This window comes from Canis lupus, chromosome 25, assembly GCF_048164855.1.
Source record: "Canis lupus baileyi chromosome 25, mCanLup2.hap1, whole genome shotgun sequence".
Classification (NCBI taxonomy): domain Eukaryota; kingdom Metazoa; phylum Chordata; class Mammalia; order Carnivora; family Canidae; genus Canis; species Canis lupus.
The window spans coordinates 7761588-7776131 of record NC_132862.1 but is presented as its reverse complement, the minus strand read 5'-3'; the positions used below and the strand labels follow the sequence as shown (position 1 = coordinate 7776131).

At 44.5% G+C, this 14544-nt stretch overlaps 1 protein-coding gene across 2 annotated transcripts in view; it reads right to left on the bottom strand.

Moving 5' to 3' along the window:
- SLC38A4 (solute carrier family 38 member 4) overlaps positions 1-14544 on the bottom strand; it is an 84232-nt gene that overhangs the window by 61135 nt on the left and 8553 nt on the right. Inside the window, exon 2 of one of the 2 annotated variants that reach the window (XM_072798210.1) lies at positions 8594-9047. The gene's annotated coding sequence lies outside the window, so the exon portion shown is untranslated. Of the gene's footprint in view, positions 1-7701; positions 7821-8593; positions 9048-14544 lie in introns of those variants that run through there. The other variant, XM_072798211.1, reaches the window with a different exon arrangement.

Sequence of the window (14544 nt, the reverse complement as noted above, 5' to 3'; positions counted from 1 at the left end):
GGTGTTCGGGTGAAGAGTCACAGCCTCCTTTTAAAATCTGACTTAAGTGAACTCTGGGTGATGCTCCTCCCACTGGTGGGTGGGGTGAGTGGCCAAGGAGAGTCTCAGGACCCTCCACAGTTGCCCTGGGGCTAAAGATGTTATTTTGACTCTGGTGACCCTCCTCAAACTAGAGTCACTCATGGTCATTTCCAGCCGTGTCCTTGAGTTATCAGCTATGTTGACTGCACAGACTGGCAAGGGATTCCCTATTGCAGAAGCATTTTTAAAATCAGCTTCAAGAAATCTGAGTTGCCCTAACTAAAGATAAGAATCACAGAATAGATTGTCCTATTGGTGTGGAAATCTTAAAAAGTGCCAGGTTTTGGATCTTAACTGTCTAAATACATCCTTTTCTCTGCCACATTCCTTTTCTCCTCTGCACTCCTCTGGTGGTCTCTGCTTTAAATTAAAACGTAGCTTATATATCCTTTGGCCCTATCACACACAAAGGTCATTTTGAAGTTGAAAACACATTCAAATTTTGTTCTCACACTCTTACTGAGTACTGTCAGTATCCAACTGAAGTTCTAGACAAATATATCAATTGAGAAGAAGAGGAAGAGGAAGAAGAAGAAGAAGAAGAAGAAGAAGAAGAAGAAGAAGAAGAAGAAAGAAGAAGAAGAAGAAGAAGAAGAAGAAGAAGAAGAAGAAGAAGAAGAAGAAGAAGAAGAAGAAGAAGAAGAAGAAGAAGAAGAAGAAGAAGAAGAAGAAGAAGAAGAAGAAGAAGAAGAAGAAGAAGAAGAAGAAGAAGAAGAAGAAGAAGAAAGAAGAAGAAGAAGAAGAAGAAGAAGAAGAAGAAGAAGAAGAAAGAAAGAAGAAGAAGAGAAGAAGGAGAAGGGGAAGGGGAAGAAGAAAAACGCTACCACTAAATGTGGTGAAGCAACTGGAATACTATTCAGTGATAAAAAGGACCCAACTTTGGATACAGCAACGTATCTCTAGACCTCTAGAATGTTATGCATTCAGCATAACCAGTCAAAAAGAGACAAAAACCAGTCTCAAAGAGATCACAGTGTGATTCTGCTTACATAATATTTGCAAAAACAATTAAAATATAGAGCAGGGAAACATCTGTTGTCAGGGGAAGGGGGAAGGAGGCAAGTGTGGCTGTAAAGGAATCCCAGCAGGGGGATCTTTCAAGTGATGCAAGTTCCGTACCTTGGTTGTGCTGGTGGCTGCACAAACCTTCGCGTGTGATCGAATGACGTGGAAACGATACATACGTTTTGTACACACATATAGTACCAACATCAAAGTCTGAGTTTTGATCTTATATGAAAATCATGCCCAATGTAACCACTGGAGGAAACTGGGTGAAAGACAGGGGGGGGGGCCCTCTCTGTGCCACCTTTACAACTTCTGGTGACTGTACAATCACTTCAAAATAAAAACTTTAAATATATGTAAGTCCACCACGGATAGCACGGACTCCTCTGTACTGCAAGTATAATTAAAATCAGCACCGTGACACATGCCAACAAAGCGTCATATTTTTAAGTGTGCTGTTTCTACACCATTGCCTCAAGAACCCAAAAAAGGAATAACACAGGGATGATGTGTTCTCGGGCCTAAGATAAAATCGCTCCAGGTCTGCAGGGCTGCAACCCATTTGATGGCTTTGCAGACGCTCCCAAAGCCAGGCTGGAAACACAAATGCTCTCCGGTTAGTAGGTCCAGATCGGCTGGCGCATAGGGCCTCAGGCGCATCCCGCCCGCGTGCCCACGCGCCTGCCCTTTGGGGACGATCCAGAGCCCGAGGCCACGGCCCGGGGGCCACAGGCGCACGCAGGAAACCCCTCTTAGAGCCCCGCGGCTGCCCTGCCTCACCCCTCCTCCTCCTCCAGGTCCTTGCCACGTCTCACTCACTCACTGGTTCCTCTGGCGAAGTCCCAGCAGAAGCCGCCAGCCTCGGAGCGCGCGGGCTGTCCCCGGGGGTCCCCGCAGGTCCCCGCAGGTCCCCGCGCGCGGCCGCAGAGCAGGACGCGGGCCCCGAGCCGCCAGGCGCGGCCGGAGATGGAGATGCTGCTGGACAGCACCCGCCGCCCGCCGGGCTGGCCTCCTGGGGGATTGCCTCCTTTTTTTTTTTTTCCCCTCTTTTTTTCTTTTTCTTCTTTAACATTTTTATAGCGCCAGGAGTGTACCCGGGGTTATAGAATTATGCCAAAACAAAGAGCAAAGTCCTTGTCCTGAGGAGTATGCGGTGTAAAAGGCGCGGATGACGCAAGGCAAAATGACAGGACAAACACCAGGGTGGGTGGGGAGGAAAAGTGACCCTGAAGCGTCAGGTAGGATCAATACGACTTTCGATGGATAGAGAAGGAAGGAAGGGGAGGAAGGAAGGAAAGAAAGGGAAGGAAGGATGGGGAGGAGGGAAAGAAAGGAAGGAGGGAAGGAAGGAAAGAAGGAAAGGAAGGACAGAAGGAAGGAAGGAAGGAAGGAAGGAAGGAAGGAAGGAAGGAAGGAAGGAAGGGAAGGAAGGAGGAAAAGGAGGGACAGAAGGAAGGAAGGGAGGGAAGGGAGGAAGGAAGGAAGGAAGGAAAGGAACGGAAGAAAGAAGGGAGGGAAGGAGGAAAGGAAGGAGGGAAGGAAGGAAGGGAAGGGAAAGAAAGGAAGGAAGGGAAAAAGGGAAGGGAAGGAAGGAAGGGAAGGGGAAGAAGGGAAGGGAGGAAAGGAAGGAGAGGAAGGGAAGGGAAGGGAAGGAAGGGAAAGGAAGGAAGGAAGGGAAGGGAAGGCGGAGAAGGAAGGAAAGAAAAAAAATGGAAAAGCCGAATCACGGCCTTAACTCCTTTGTGAAAAATATAAATAAGGATATGCAATAAAAGCAATAGGAATAGGAACATTTTTGAGAGTTTATTACGTTCCATTGGTATCACACCAATTTTATAAGGTAGGCATTCGTATTGCACCTAATTGGAAAACAAGACTCTTTTAACTGTTTAAAAAACACTCCTAATGCTCTCCATGAGCCATATATAATTCCATTTTATCCTCAAAAAAATGTTCATGAAGTAGGAAATGTGTCCCTCATTTTATAGCTGAAGAGAATGAAGCACTCAGGTTAAGTAACTAGCTCAATCTGGATCGCTCAGGTAGAAAGCGGGAGACCCAAATTGGAAGCCTGGAAGTCCCACCCAGTGAGAGAGCCAAGATCGGAATCCAGGAAGCCCAACTGTGTGGCACAGGGATTGGTATCCATACACCCGGATTCCCCAGCCCGCATGCTTAATTGTGTGCAATAATGCACACTGGATAAACAATTTAATTGAAAAATATTTGTATTGACTGCCGGTAGTGCATAAATTCACTTTGCCAAGGCCTTTAATATTGCAGTGAAAACACGCTTAACTGAAGAATAAACACTATTATAAAGAACACAATAGGTGCTCCTTCCTTCATTCACTCAGCAAACATGCGTGAGTATCTGTTTGCACCAGGCACTGTGTGTGGCACCATGGAGACGGGAGTGACCAAGGAGGGAAAAAGGAGAGAAAGCAAGGGAACTGGAGATGGTGTGTATTTTAATGATGGATACACACTAGACTGATCAAAAGAAATAGGGGCAAATAGCCAACAGGAAGGGAACATTTCAATCTTCTTATACAGGGAATGACGTTATTCTGGGCTGGACTGTCCTTTGTGAGTATTATTTATCTCTTTTTTCATTTCCTCTCTTCTGTTTCCTTCATTTTTGTTTTGACAGAGGAAAACACCAAAGAACCTCTATTATAGACATTCGTTAACATTTCAAATAATGCTTTGGGTGTCCAAGTGATGACATTAACAGTAATGGCTGTCCCACATTGAGTGCTCACTATGAATCAGGCATTAGTCTGAGCATTTTACATGTGTTAACTCATTTAATCCTCATAATAATCCCATGAGACAGGAGCCAGTATGATCTCAATTTTATAGCTGAAGACAATGAAGCTCAAAAAAGATTTAAAAACTTGCCCAAGGATATAACGCTAAAAAGTGGAGGATTTAGTGTATTAACTGAAATTAGGTTTTGGATTATTTGTGGATTTCATTTACCGTTCGAATTCCCTTCCAAATAACAGTTTAACTACGAGAGTATTTTACAAGTGTGGAAATAGTGAAGAGGCATGCAGACTTCTGAGCCTGGGATGGAAAACTGGTATAAAAGATCTCTAAAAAAAAAAAAAAAAAAAACAAGAGACTCTGGGAATTGCATTTTCCAAGTCTGTTATCAAAAGCCAGAATCTTAACTGGCATAAACATCTACTTTGGAGCTAAGAGGTTGACATCATTACTGTCACTCCATGCCCGATCTCACTTCATTTTTTTAAAATGCTTTTTTCCTTCCAGACTCTTCTGTAACACACTAAAATAAACAAAGCCACTAAAAACTAAAATAAGGAGAGAAATTCTCCCCAGCTACCCCTCCCTAACCAGAAAAACACAGAAAAGCATTTGTTTGGGAATATTTTTTTGTGATTGTGTCAATTGTATCTTTGTTAAAATAGAATATCCCCCTTGAGAATGAGAAAAATAATTTGATTTCCCCAAACAGAGGACAGCCAAGTCTACTATTTCCATTTGAGTGCAGAGTTTAAAACCCTAACGTGTTAAAGAGTCTGAAACACTAACGTTCTCTAATAGAGGAGTGTATAATAGAAAGATGAAATAATAAAAGGTGCTAATTTCTGTATTCAGTCATTGTGTTCCTCCTTAGCACAGGTCACTTCTGAAAATTCAAGGGTGGGCCAGAGCTTTGGGAGCCTCCCAGACCACACCTCCCTCCCAACCTCCTCTCATGGGAGTTCCACTTCCCACTTCTGAACTCCTAAATTCCCAGAGTGGCTCCCACTTTCTCCTTCCTCCTTTCTCCAGGTCTCTGTTGAATTCTCTCCCAGTTTGTTCACTTCTTTGCCTGGCTGACTTTTATTTCTGCTTCATTACCAAGTCTCGAAATGTTCTCTGACCCCTTCCCAAGCCAGCTTCAGGGGCTCAAATCTGAATTTTTCCTGGCCCTCAAAATGCTGTTAGTACAACCATTTGCTTGCTTATTCTTTCCTCCTCTAGACTGATTCATTTATTCAACAAATGTTTCTTGGGCACCTAGTATTTGCCCAGGACTTCGGTAGGTATTAGGGAAACAGGGATAAAAGACACTCCCTAACAGGGTTCCTGGAAGATAATGATACTGAGTGATTGTTTGGGGAATGAACGAATGGAATTAGGTCATTACAAAAATAGAGGGAAGACCAGAGGAAGATGAGCAGTCACAGGGAAGACATTTGGCAGTTCCATTCCTCCCATTGGGCACATCCTACCGTGTTGTGTAACATCTCCGTAAGCCTCTTTCCTCCTTAAGTTTTTGTTTTCCTAGTTAACTTTCATTCTGCCAGCTCTATTGGAAGCAGGAGCTCTGGCATAGAAGGGGCTTAAAGCTCTGATGCCAGCGCTGTCATTTACTAGCTGGGTGACCCTTGTCTCTTTCCTTAGTTCCTATGTGCTTCAATTTCCTCCTCTGTAAAATGGAGATAACAAACACCTATAACAAGGAGGAGTGTGTGAACATTAAATAGATTTCACATTTGTAAAGGGCTTAGCGTAAAGTCTGGCTCGTAGAGAGTTCTTTCCTTTCTTTGTCTCTCCCCTACTCCCACCTCATACCCTTCCTACAAGATGTCACCAGGGCAGCAGGGGCATGCAAGATGACTTCAGGTGATATATGAAGTACATTTTAAAAGACCATATTATTTTGATACATCTAAAAATACCTAAGTGGCCATAAACCCCATTAAACCTTTGTGGGCTTTTTTTTTTTTTTTTTAAATCAATGCTTCAGGTATGTTAAAATTAAAAAAGAAAAAAAAAGGCTTAAATTGTTTTTAAAAAAATACTTGGAAATTATCAGTAAGTCAGTACAAAGGAGAAGGAGGAAGAGAAAGGAAAAGACTCCTGAAAAACACTGAGGAAACAAACAAGGGCAATGACATGAAAGAAGAAAAACATTTAACCAAGAAGTCTGCATCTGATCTATTTATTATGCTTGGCCTGAGGATTCGATAAACCGATGGGTAACCATAGGCATACTATGCATTTCCCAAATGTCACTTATTGAAAAAATCTAGTTCTGGGGCTGTGGGGATTCAGTCTATAGCTAAATGACCATGTGTTGGCTTTCTTAGCATAGGATTAGTCTGTCACAGGCCAAACGGTCAGCTTTGGCTCCCTAAAAGTCACCTGTCCAGTTCTGCCTCTGATGAAATACAAAGTGAAAGAGAATTGTTCATTTAGATTTAAGAATAACTAATGACCACGTAGGGCTTCCAAAGACCGTCTGTGTTCCTCATACTGTCTATGTCTCTGTCCTGCTCTGTAAAATGAGTATAATAATAGAATCTGTCCCATGAGGTTGTTATGAGGATTTAACATAAAAGAAATGTAATAATTGATATATATGTGTGATTGTTACCATTAATCGAGTGGGGACCAGCCTCCTCGGAGCACCTAGCACTACATACTCTGACGGAAGAGCTCATCTACCGCCGCAGGCTTGAAAACTATCTGTCCCCTTTCACCCATCTCCCTGCTTTTTAATGTTTTGTGACAGAATCAGCCCACTAAAAGCTTTCTGTCTCCGAACACGTGGTATTCAATACTTTGGAAAGTTCATATATATTCTCCTCAGTTTCTCTGTCCTTACAAGCTTCTACCCAGATCATAGATTTTTCTATAGATTCTCTTAGCCCTTCAGAAGCTCTATTACACAGGTGTGTGTGCGCACACACTTCTTGTGCTCCATGTGAGAGAGTCCACCCATCTCTGTGCCTCTTGGGGGACTAGTCTGCAGTGGGGCTAATTCCTCCCACCCTCCCGCTCCCAGAAGTCAGTGTCCCTAAAAAGGCAATAACCGAACAGACCCAGACCAGAGAGCCCTAGCGAACCGGGCCCTGGAAATCGTGATCCCGGTGTAGCAAGTGCTTTTTACAACATGAGGCAATTCACTCATAGCAACTAAGTCTAATAAAGGACTAGGAGAAGCCAGGAAATTGGGGGACTGGCCGTCGGGGCTCCCTCCTCCCCGGAGGAGCCGAGGTCCCAGCGCTCCAAGTGCTTAACAAAGAAAGCGGGTCGTGCAGGGGCGCGGAGCAGCGCCGGGCGGACAGGTACGCGCGCACCTGCAGCACCTGCACGGCCGCCGCTGCCCTGACGCCTCTTTTCTCGGAATCTAAGATGCCCCCGAGACGGGCGGAGATGCACTTTCGCCCTGAGAGAAGGACGTCAACGGCCACCCCATCCTGCGGTGACACCAGGCCCGGGTATCTGAACACCGTGCTTGGAAGCGTGGCTCGGGGTGTCCGGGGCCTCTCCAAGCCGCCCCAGGTCCCAGCTCCTGCCCCCTCCCCGGCAGGTACCCCCGGGCGCACCGGGGACCGAGCCTCCCCAGTTTAGTCCATCCTCTCCCCGTAACCGAGTGCGCCTCTCCGGGGGCGCCCCCTCTCGCTGGGGCGCACCCCGCTCCCTGCGCTGCTCCCCGCGCGCCCCGCTCTCGCGCTCCACGTGCCCCCCCCCCCGGGGCTCCCGGCGTCGGGCTCCCTCCCCCCCTTCATTCATTCTCCTCTCCCCGTTTCCCCCCCAGCCTCGCGCTCTCTATCCCCCCCCCCACCCCGTGCGCTCGACCCCACTTGCCTCTCCCGCTCCGCGCCTCTGCTCGCCCTGCCCTGGGTCCAGCGCCCCAGGCGTCCCCGTCCCGGCGCTGCGGTCTCGGTCCCCGCGCCCCCCTGCAGGCCCCGACCCAGCACAGCTCCCGCCTCCTTCCTCCCCCGAAGGAGCCTCTCCGGGGACTCCCGGGGCCGCAGCCCCCCACCCGAGGGACCGGCTGGCCCGGCCCAGGCAGCCCAGCTGTCAGGGACAGCGGGTCTATTTTAGGTCCAGCACCCAATGTCCCCGCCCTGAGGACACGGGCCCGCAACTTGGGTAGCACTTGCCAGCACTGATCCCCAAGCCGACCCGAGTTAGGCTGGTGGCGGGGCCACGGCTGCGGACGGTGGTCCCGGGACACCCAACTGGAAATCCAAGGGGAGGGAACCCGGGGCTTGGGGCCTGGGGTGGGGGGTGGGGGTGGAGGGGGCCAACCCCCAGCCCGCCCTCCCCCACCCCCCCCCTCCTGGGATTGGGCTACCTGGCCAACCTCTTGGGTAGGTGGCTACCCTGCCACCTCTCTTGCAAAGTCACACGTGAGCCTTCCCAATCGGTCCCCCTAACTCTGCCCCGGTTGACTTCATTTCTAGCCAATCCGGTCATCAGCCTGCAGTAACCCATCCAAAGCGCGATCCTTTGGAAAATCATAAGAATTGGGGTCAATCAACAAACAAGTGACAAAGAGCCTCAATACCTAACCTAAGCCCCAGACGGTTGAGAGGCCGGACTGCACACGTGTGCGTGTCCCTATGCGCTCACGCACACACACACACACACACACACACACACGCACAAACACCAATCCGGGCTGGGATCCAGCCACAAGTTTGCACACTGACAGGTCTCTAAGCCTAGCAGAAAACAGAAAAGTTTCACTCACCTGCGTCTTTTTCCACCTCTGCCGATTGGGACCCAAGGGAAGTATCGGAAAAGGGTGGATTGAGAGACCCTCCTTTCTTTTCTTTTCGCCTTTCCAAAGAGTGGAAATTTCCATCATGTGATAGGGGGCAGCATCCCCAGTGTCGCGTTTCCTGCGGACCCTCCCTTCCAGCCCAGCCACCAATCGTCAGGCGGCAACCTGAGATGTAAACAAAAGCATCCTCCCAGGTGGGCTGACTTGTCCAGCTGTCCTGCCAGAGTGAAGCCTGGGAGCCGCCAGCCCCTGCTCCCTCTTTTCTGGGTCCCTGAAACAGAGAAGATCTTGGTGTGAGTTGGGGTTTTCGTTGTTGTTTGGTTGGTTGTTGTTTTTGTGATGAAGTGTCTTCATTAGTCAAGGTTGCATTTGTCGAATCTGCCCTCTATGCAGGACTACCTGTTGATCTTCACTTTGAAGTCTGTAAAAAAAAAAAAAAAAAAAAAAAGCCTTTCAGGTAGGTTGACTCTAAACTGCCTCCAGGTTTATGGATGTCAAACCCGAGCTTGACATAAAGGGGCAAAAAAAATATTGAGGAAGGGGGTACAAATGAAAAACGTGTCGTTCACAGTTAAAGTCACTTTATGTTCCGTGAAGTTGAGGATAACTTGGTAGCATTTAACCATGAGTGGGGATCTTGGTGGGAATTTTTTTTAAGGGACTTCAATTTTAACACAACCCTCAGTATTTATGGAAAAGGAATTAGGATATAATAAATAGCACTGTAATTTTAATTCTGTTTATTAAAGGCATTAGCCTACCATTTTAAGGGACACTGTTTACAGTAAAATAGTAAAACTATTTTCTGATGCTAGGCAAAATTTTTGTTTCAGAGAAGGCCTGTGTAACAAATATGTTCACAACCCTCTGTTTATTTTAGTACTCATTTGTCTTTCTTTGGGGAAAAAATATTCTCCAATGGAGAACTGACCCCACAGTTCAGCAAACTCACCAGACAATACGAATTGCTTTCTGAACTCTGACATGTCCAATATCGCTGTATTCAGGATGGTAAGTCTCACTGTTTAATCATACCATGAAAGCCTAGAACCATCTTATCTTACTCAGGGTTCCCATTGACTAAAAACACCAGCGGCACCTTAGCACATTAAAAGAAAACAAAAACAAAAACAGGATAAGGACAAGAATTACCCAGATAATGCGTAATGACCAGGAACACTTAAAAAATTATCAGCTCACATGCATGCGTATGTACATACGTACACACCAGATTGTACTCAAACCATCCAACAATGCAAATTCAACAGAAAGATGATGCAATAAATGACCACTTTGGAGCCTAAACATATATAAAACTCAGTATCTAAAAAATACTTGTTTTGGGGCACCTGGGTGGCTGAGTCAGTTGAGCAGCTGCTTCTTGGTTTTGGCTCAGGTCACAATCTCAGGATCCCCGGATGAACCCCACAGAGGGCTCCCTCCTCAGCGGGGAGTCCGCTTGAGGATTCTTGCTCCCTTTCCCCCACCCTTTACTCTGTGCTCTCTCTCTCTCTCCCTCTAAAATAAATAAATCCTTAAAAAAACATAAAAAATAAAAAAATACTTGTTTTATGAAAGCTGATTATCCGCTGCCTGACCAATAATGACATACCTCTTTCATTTGTCGTAATAAGAAGTTTCCATTCTAAGAAATTAGAATATGTCAGAATAATTTTCAAGTCCCTTTAAACTTGCTGAAATTAGGTTATTTTTACACTATCACGCTTTCCATTGATTGTTACTTAATAAACATGAGGGTATTTTAAAAAGCTACTAAAGTGTCAAAATTGGTAGGATTGAGAAAGGATTAGTAGACAGAGCAGGACAGATGTACATTTCTCTGTGCCTAACCTAACATATATTAAAGACAAAATTCAGATTTCTTTTTTTTATTGGTGTTCAATTTGCCAACATATAGAATAACACCCAGTGCTCATCCCGTAAAGTGCCCCCCTCAGTGCCCCTCACCTAGTCACCGCCACCCCCCGGCCCACCTCCCCTTCCATCACCCCTTGTTCGTTTCCCAGAGTTAAGAGTCTCTCATGTTCTGTCTCCCTTTCTGATAGTTCCCACTTATTTTTTCTCCTTTCCCCTTTATTCCCTTTCACTATTTTTAATATTCCCCAAATGAATGAGACCATATATGTTTGTCCTTCTCCAATTGACTTACTTCACTCAGCATAATACCCTCCAGTTCCATCCACGTCGAAGCAAATGGTGGGTATTTGTCGTTTCTAATGGCTGAGTAAAAACTCAGATTTCTAAAGTGAAAAGCCATTTCCAGAGAAAACCAAATGAGGATGGCATCATGCAATTCTACGACAGATACTAGTTAACTGTGCAACTGCTCAACTTTTTAATGAACTGCTTATTTAATCAGTCCTTGGCATCTATATCTTAGTCCAGAAAAGATATAAAACGGTGTTTCATTGCCTGATTTGCTGGAGTCCAATAGGTTACTCATCTATATAAACTGTTAACGTCAGGTGTGGGTTGAGGTAAAATGAGTTGCACTCATCTGTGAATCAGTGAAGCGCTGAACAAAGTTCAAGTGTATTATGTTTTGTAGCTAACACCCAGCAGAGTTTAAGCAGAGCTCCAAACCATGTCTCGATAGTATGAGGCAACTGACCCCCCTTTATCTTCCCTGCTACCACCCAAACCTTGAGCCAATGACGTCTCTGTTGAATCTTCCCAACAATCTTCAAATGTCTGTTCTAAACCAGTCTTTGAAACAATGAGAATTAGCCCCAACCAGCAACGTGAATACACCTACAAGACCACGGTGTAAAACACATTCTGGTTTATCATCAGATCATTCACTGGCTCCGGAGCAGTTAGCTCAAGTTTGAATGTCAGAGCCACCATCCAAGAGCTATGTGACCTTGGACAAATCACTAAGTTCTTCGTGAATCATTTTGTCCTTCTGAAAAATGGAGAACATTTCTTGATACATTGGTTTCCTATTTTCAGACAGTACTAAAAACTCGCCTAGTGATGGAGGAAAATGAAATGTTTGCAATTGAGAAAAAAGCTTACAGGGCAGATAACATTTACTACCATTTTGACAAAGCTGGCTTGACTGAAACTCTCTGCTCTAAAATTACATGAACACATTAGCACAGATATTAATACAAAATCACATTAACACATCAAAGCTCTCGGCTCTAAAATCACATCAACCTAGAATGGTTATTAGTTTTGTCATGAATACTGTTGTTTTTAAGAAAAGTCTATATGAAAAAATATTCCCCAAATATATTCTTTTGAACCAAAGCTAATACTTGAAAACAGACTTCTGTGCTCCAATGGGGTTTGGAAAACGTTGTGTTGAAAGTTATTGTGGGATTCCTCAGAGGTTTTAACCAGTCTCTCTAAGCTGGGATGGAGCTTGCAGCATTTCTCCATGACCGTGAGCCCTTTTTGGAGAAACATCTCTCAGGGCTGATGATCCAGAGTATATCCATTACCAAATTTTAGCATGAATGAATGCCTGATGAAGGAAATGGAACACAATTATTACTTAACACTGCATGACAGTGTATATAGTTCCTTGGTTCACAGACTATTGTTGAGTAGTTTGATAGCAGTGATTTTAGTAGAATTTGTATAAATTTTTTCCTTTGATAGCAGACTTTTGACATGGATTATTTCTCCATTTAATAATTATTTTAACTAGTAAAATGGCTGTAGGTTACAAAGCACCTTAATATATATTATGGCCCTTGATACTAAAATAAGCCAGCCATAAAATTATTATTTTCCCCATTCAATGAGAAAAGAAACTCAGAGACTTTAGGTAGTTTGTCCCAAAGACACAGAACAAATAAATTGACAGACTCAGCATGAACCACTGGTTTCAAATTCATTCTCTCTCACAGCTCACCTCCCTTTACTCCTGAGCTTTTTCTTTTCCAAGACTGAGAACTGTTTTCCTACCTTCAGTGTAACCAACCCTGAATGGCACGCTCAGCCATAAAATTATGATTTTTTAAAATAATTATTATAAAAGCAATTATCTATCATAATTGCATGAGGCTCTATAAATTCTAATGTCAGTATAATGACTTTATTTTATATGAATTTTAATTTGATTTATGTGAGAAACTGAGTAATCCCAGGATTGTATTTATGGTATGAGTTTTAGTGTTACGTTCTCTAAACGGGCTACTATTTCTCACTAGTACTAGGAAAAAGATACCTGAGTAGATCACTCACCGTTTCAGTTTCACACATGATGAAACAACTAGCAACTGGATCTCAAAACAAAATATCAAACTAGATCTAGGATCTTAGAAGACCCAAGTCTAGTGTCCAATATGGGGAGTCAGGAGCCAGACTGTGGGTCCCATCCAGGAGGTGAAAAGAGAGAGCTGAGCCCACGTGTCACACGCGGATAGCTCAGGGAAGAGAAAGTGCACTGTGTGGTCAACATTCAACACCAGCCCCAGGGAAGTCAACTTCTGTTGGTCTGGTCTGGAAATGGCATTATATGCAGGCATCTGACCGGCCATATTCACCAAGACATCACACTCCTTTTCCAACTTGCCACTCAAGGAAGCAATCAACTATACCCATCTATACAGCTCACATTCTAAACTACTCACTTCCCCCTGACTCCCCAACACCATGGTCTTCCACGCCTTAGTGCTTTTGAATGCATCACGCCCACCTTCTAGAAGCCCTTGCCACTGACTCTGCCTGTCATCCTCACTTTTTATTCATCTTTCAAGCCCCGGCTCAATGTCACCACTTCAGTGAATGAAACCCTTCTTGACTCCAGTTATCTTTTTCCTTGGCAGGCTGGGGACATGGTGTGGGGGAAGTGGAGTTCAAAGAAGGATGGGAAAAGAAAACCAGCATGTTCTGGACATGGAATTTAGTACTTACAACCACCTTGTGAGGTGGATGCTTTATCCCCACTTTTCAGATGAGAAAACAGAGACTGAGTTAAGCAGCTTGCAAGAGGCAGTATTAGAATTAGGACTCAGATGTAGGAGATCCCAAAGCTCTCCTCATTCTGTCCCATGAGTAAACTTGCCCTCATTTGGGTTCCGGAAATATATCATAATACATTAGACTTTAGGCCCCTCAGCAGCCAGTCTCTATTATTCTTATCTGTGTTCCTGGCATTCGCTATAGCACCTGACCCCTAGGTACTCAGCACGTCTATATCCAGTGGGTGAGTGAGTGAGTGAGTGAGTGAGTGGGTGAAGAATGCCCTACGATTTGCCAATTGTACCAAACACTATCTATTCCTGAGTCATTAAATAAAATTACCTGTGATTTATCCCTAAGGATAATCTGTATCTTTTCCCTAGTGTTTTCCTCCTAAGTCAAGAGGCATCATGATTAGGTGCCAGCTCCAGTTTTGGTGCCCAGAGAGACAATGATGAAATCTCCCAGGCTACCTGCTACTCTGACGTGCTTTGCACAACTGGTGTTTGAACAGAGACTGACATTAATTTGCCATCGCCAGGTAACACAGTAGCATGACAGCTTTTCAGAAAATGATACCAAGTTACTCTAAAAGCAGATTTTACCCTTTGTGACATTCCTCTGAGAGTTAAAAACTTATTCATGTCAATCTTAACTTCATATTTTCTTTGTCTGGATAAACCAAATGAAAAGACTTATCACCCAAAGCCAGACATGTTTAATAGCAGTTACCACGTTAAATACATTTATATGTACAAATATAGGTGCAAAAATGTATTGTACATACTTGTACAAATGTCAGATGTACAGGAGACAGCCATTTGAAGTTAAACACTTGGTTTCTGATTTCTAGAACCAGATATCCTAGGTTTGAATTCCAGCTCTGACACTTACTAGCTAAAAACTACTTACATAATAATTAGGCAAATTATTAGCCTCCCTATTCCTCAGTTTTCTCATCTGTTATTCGAGGATAACAG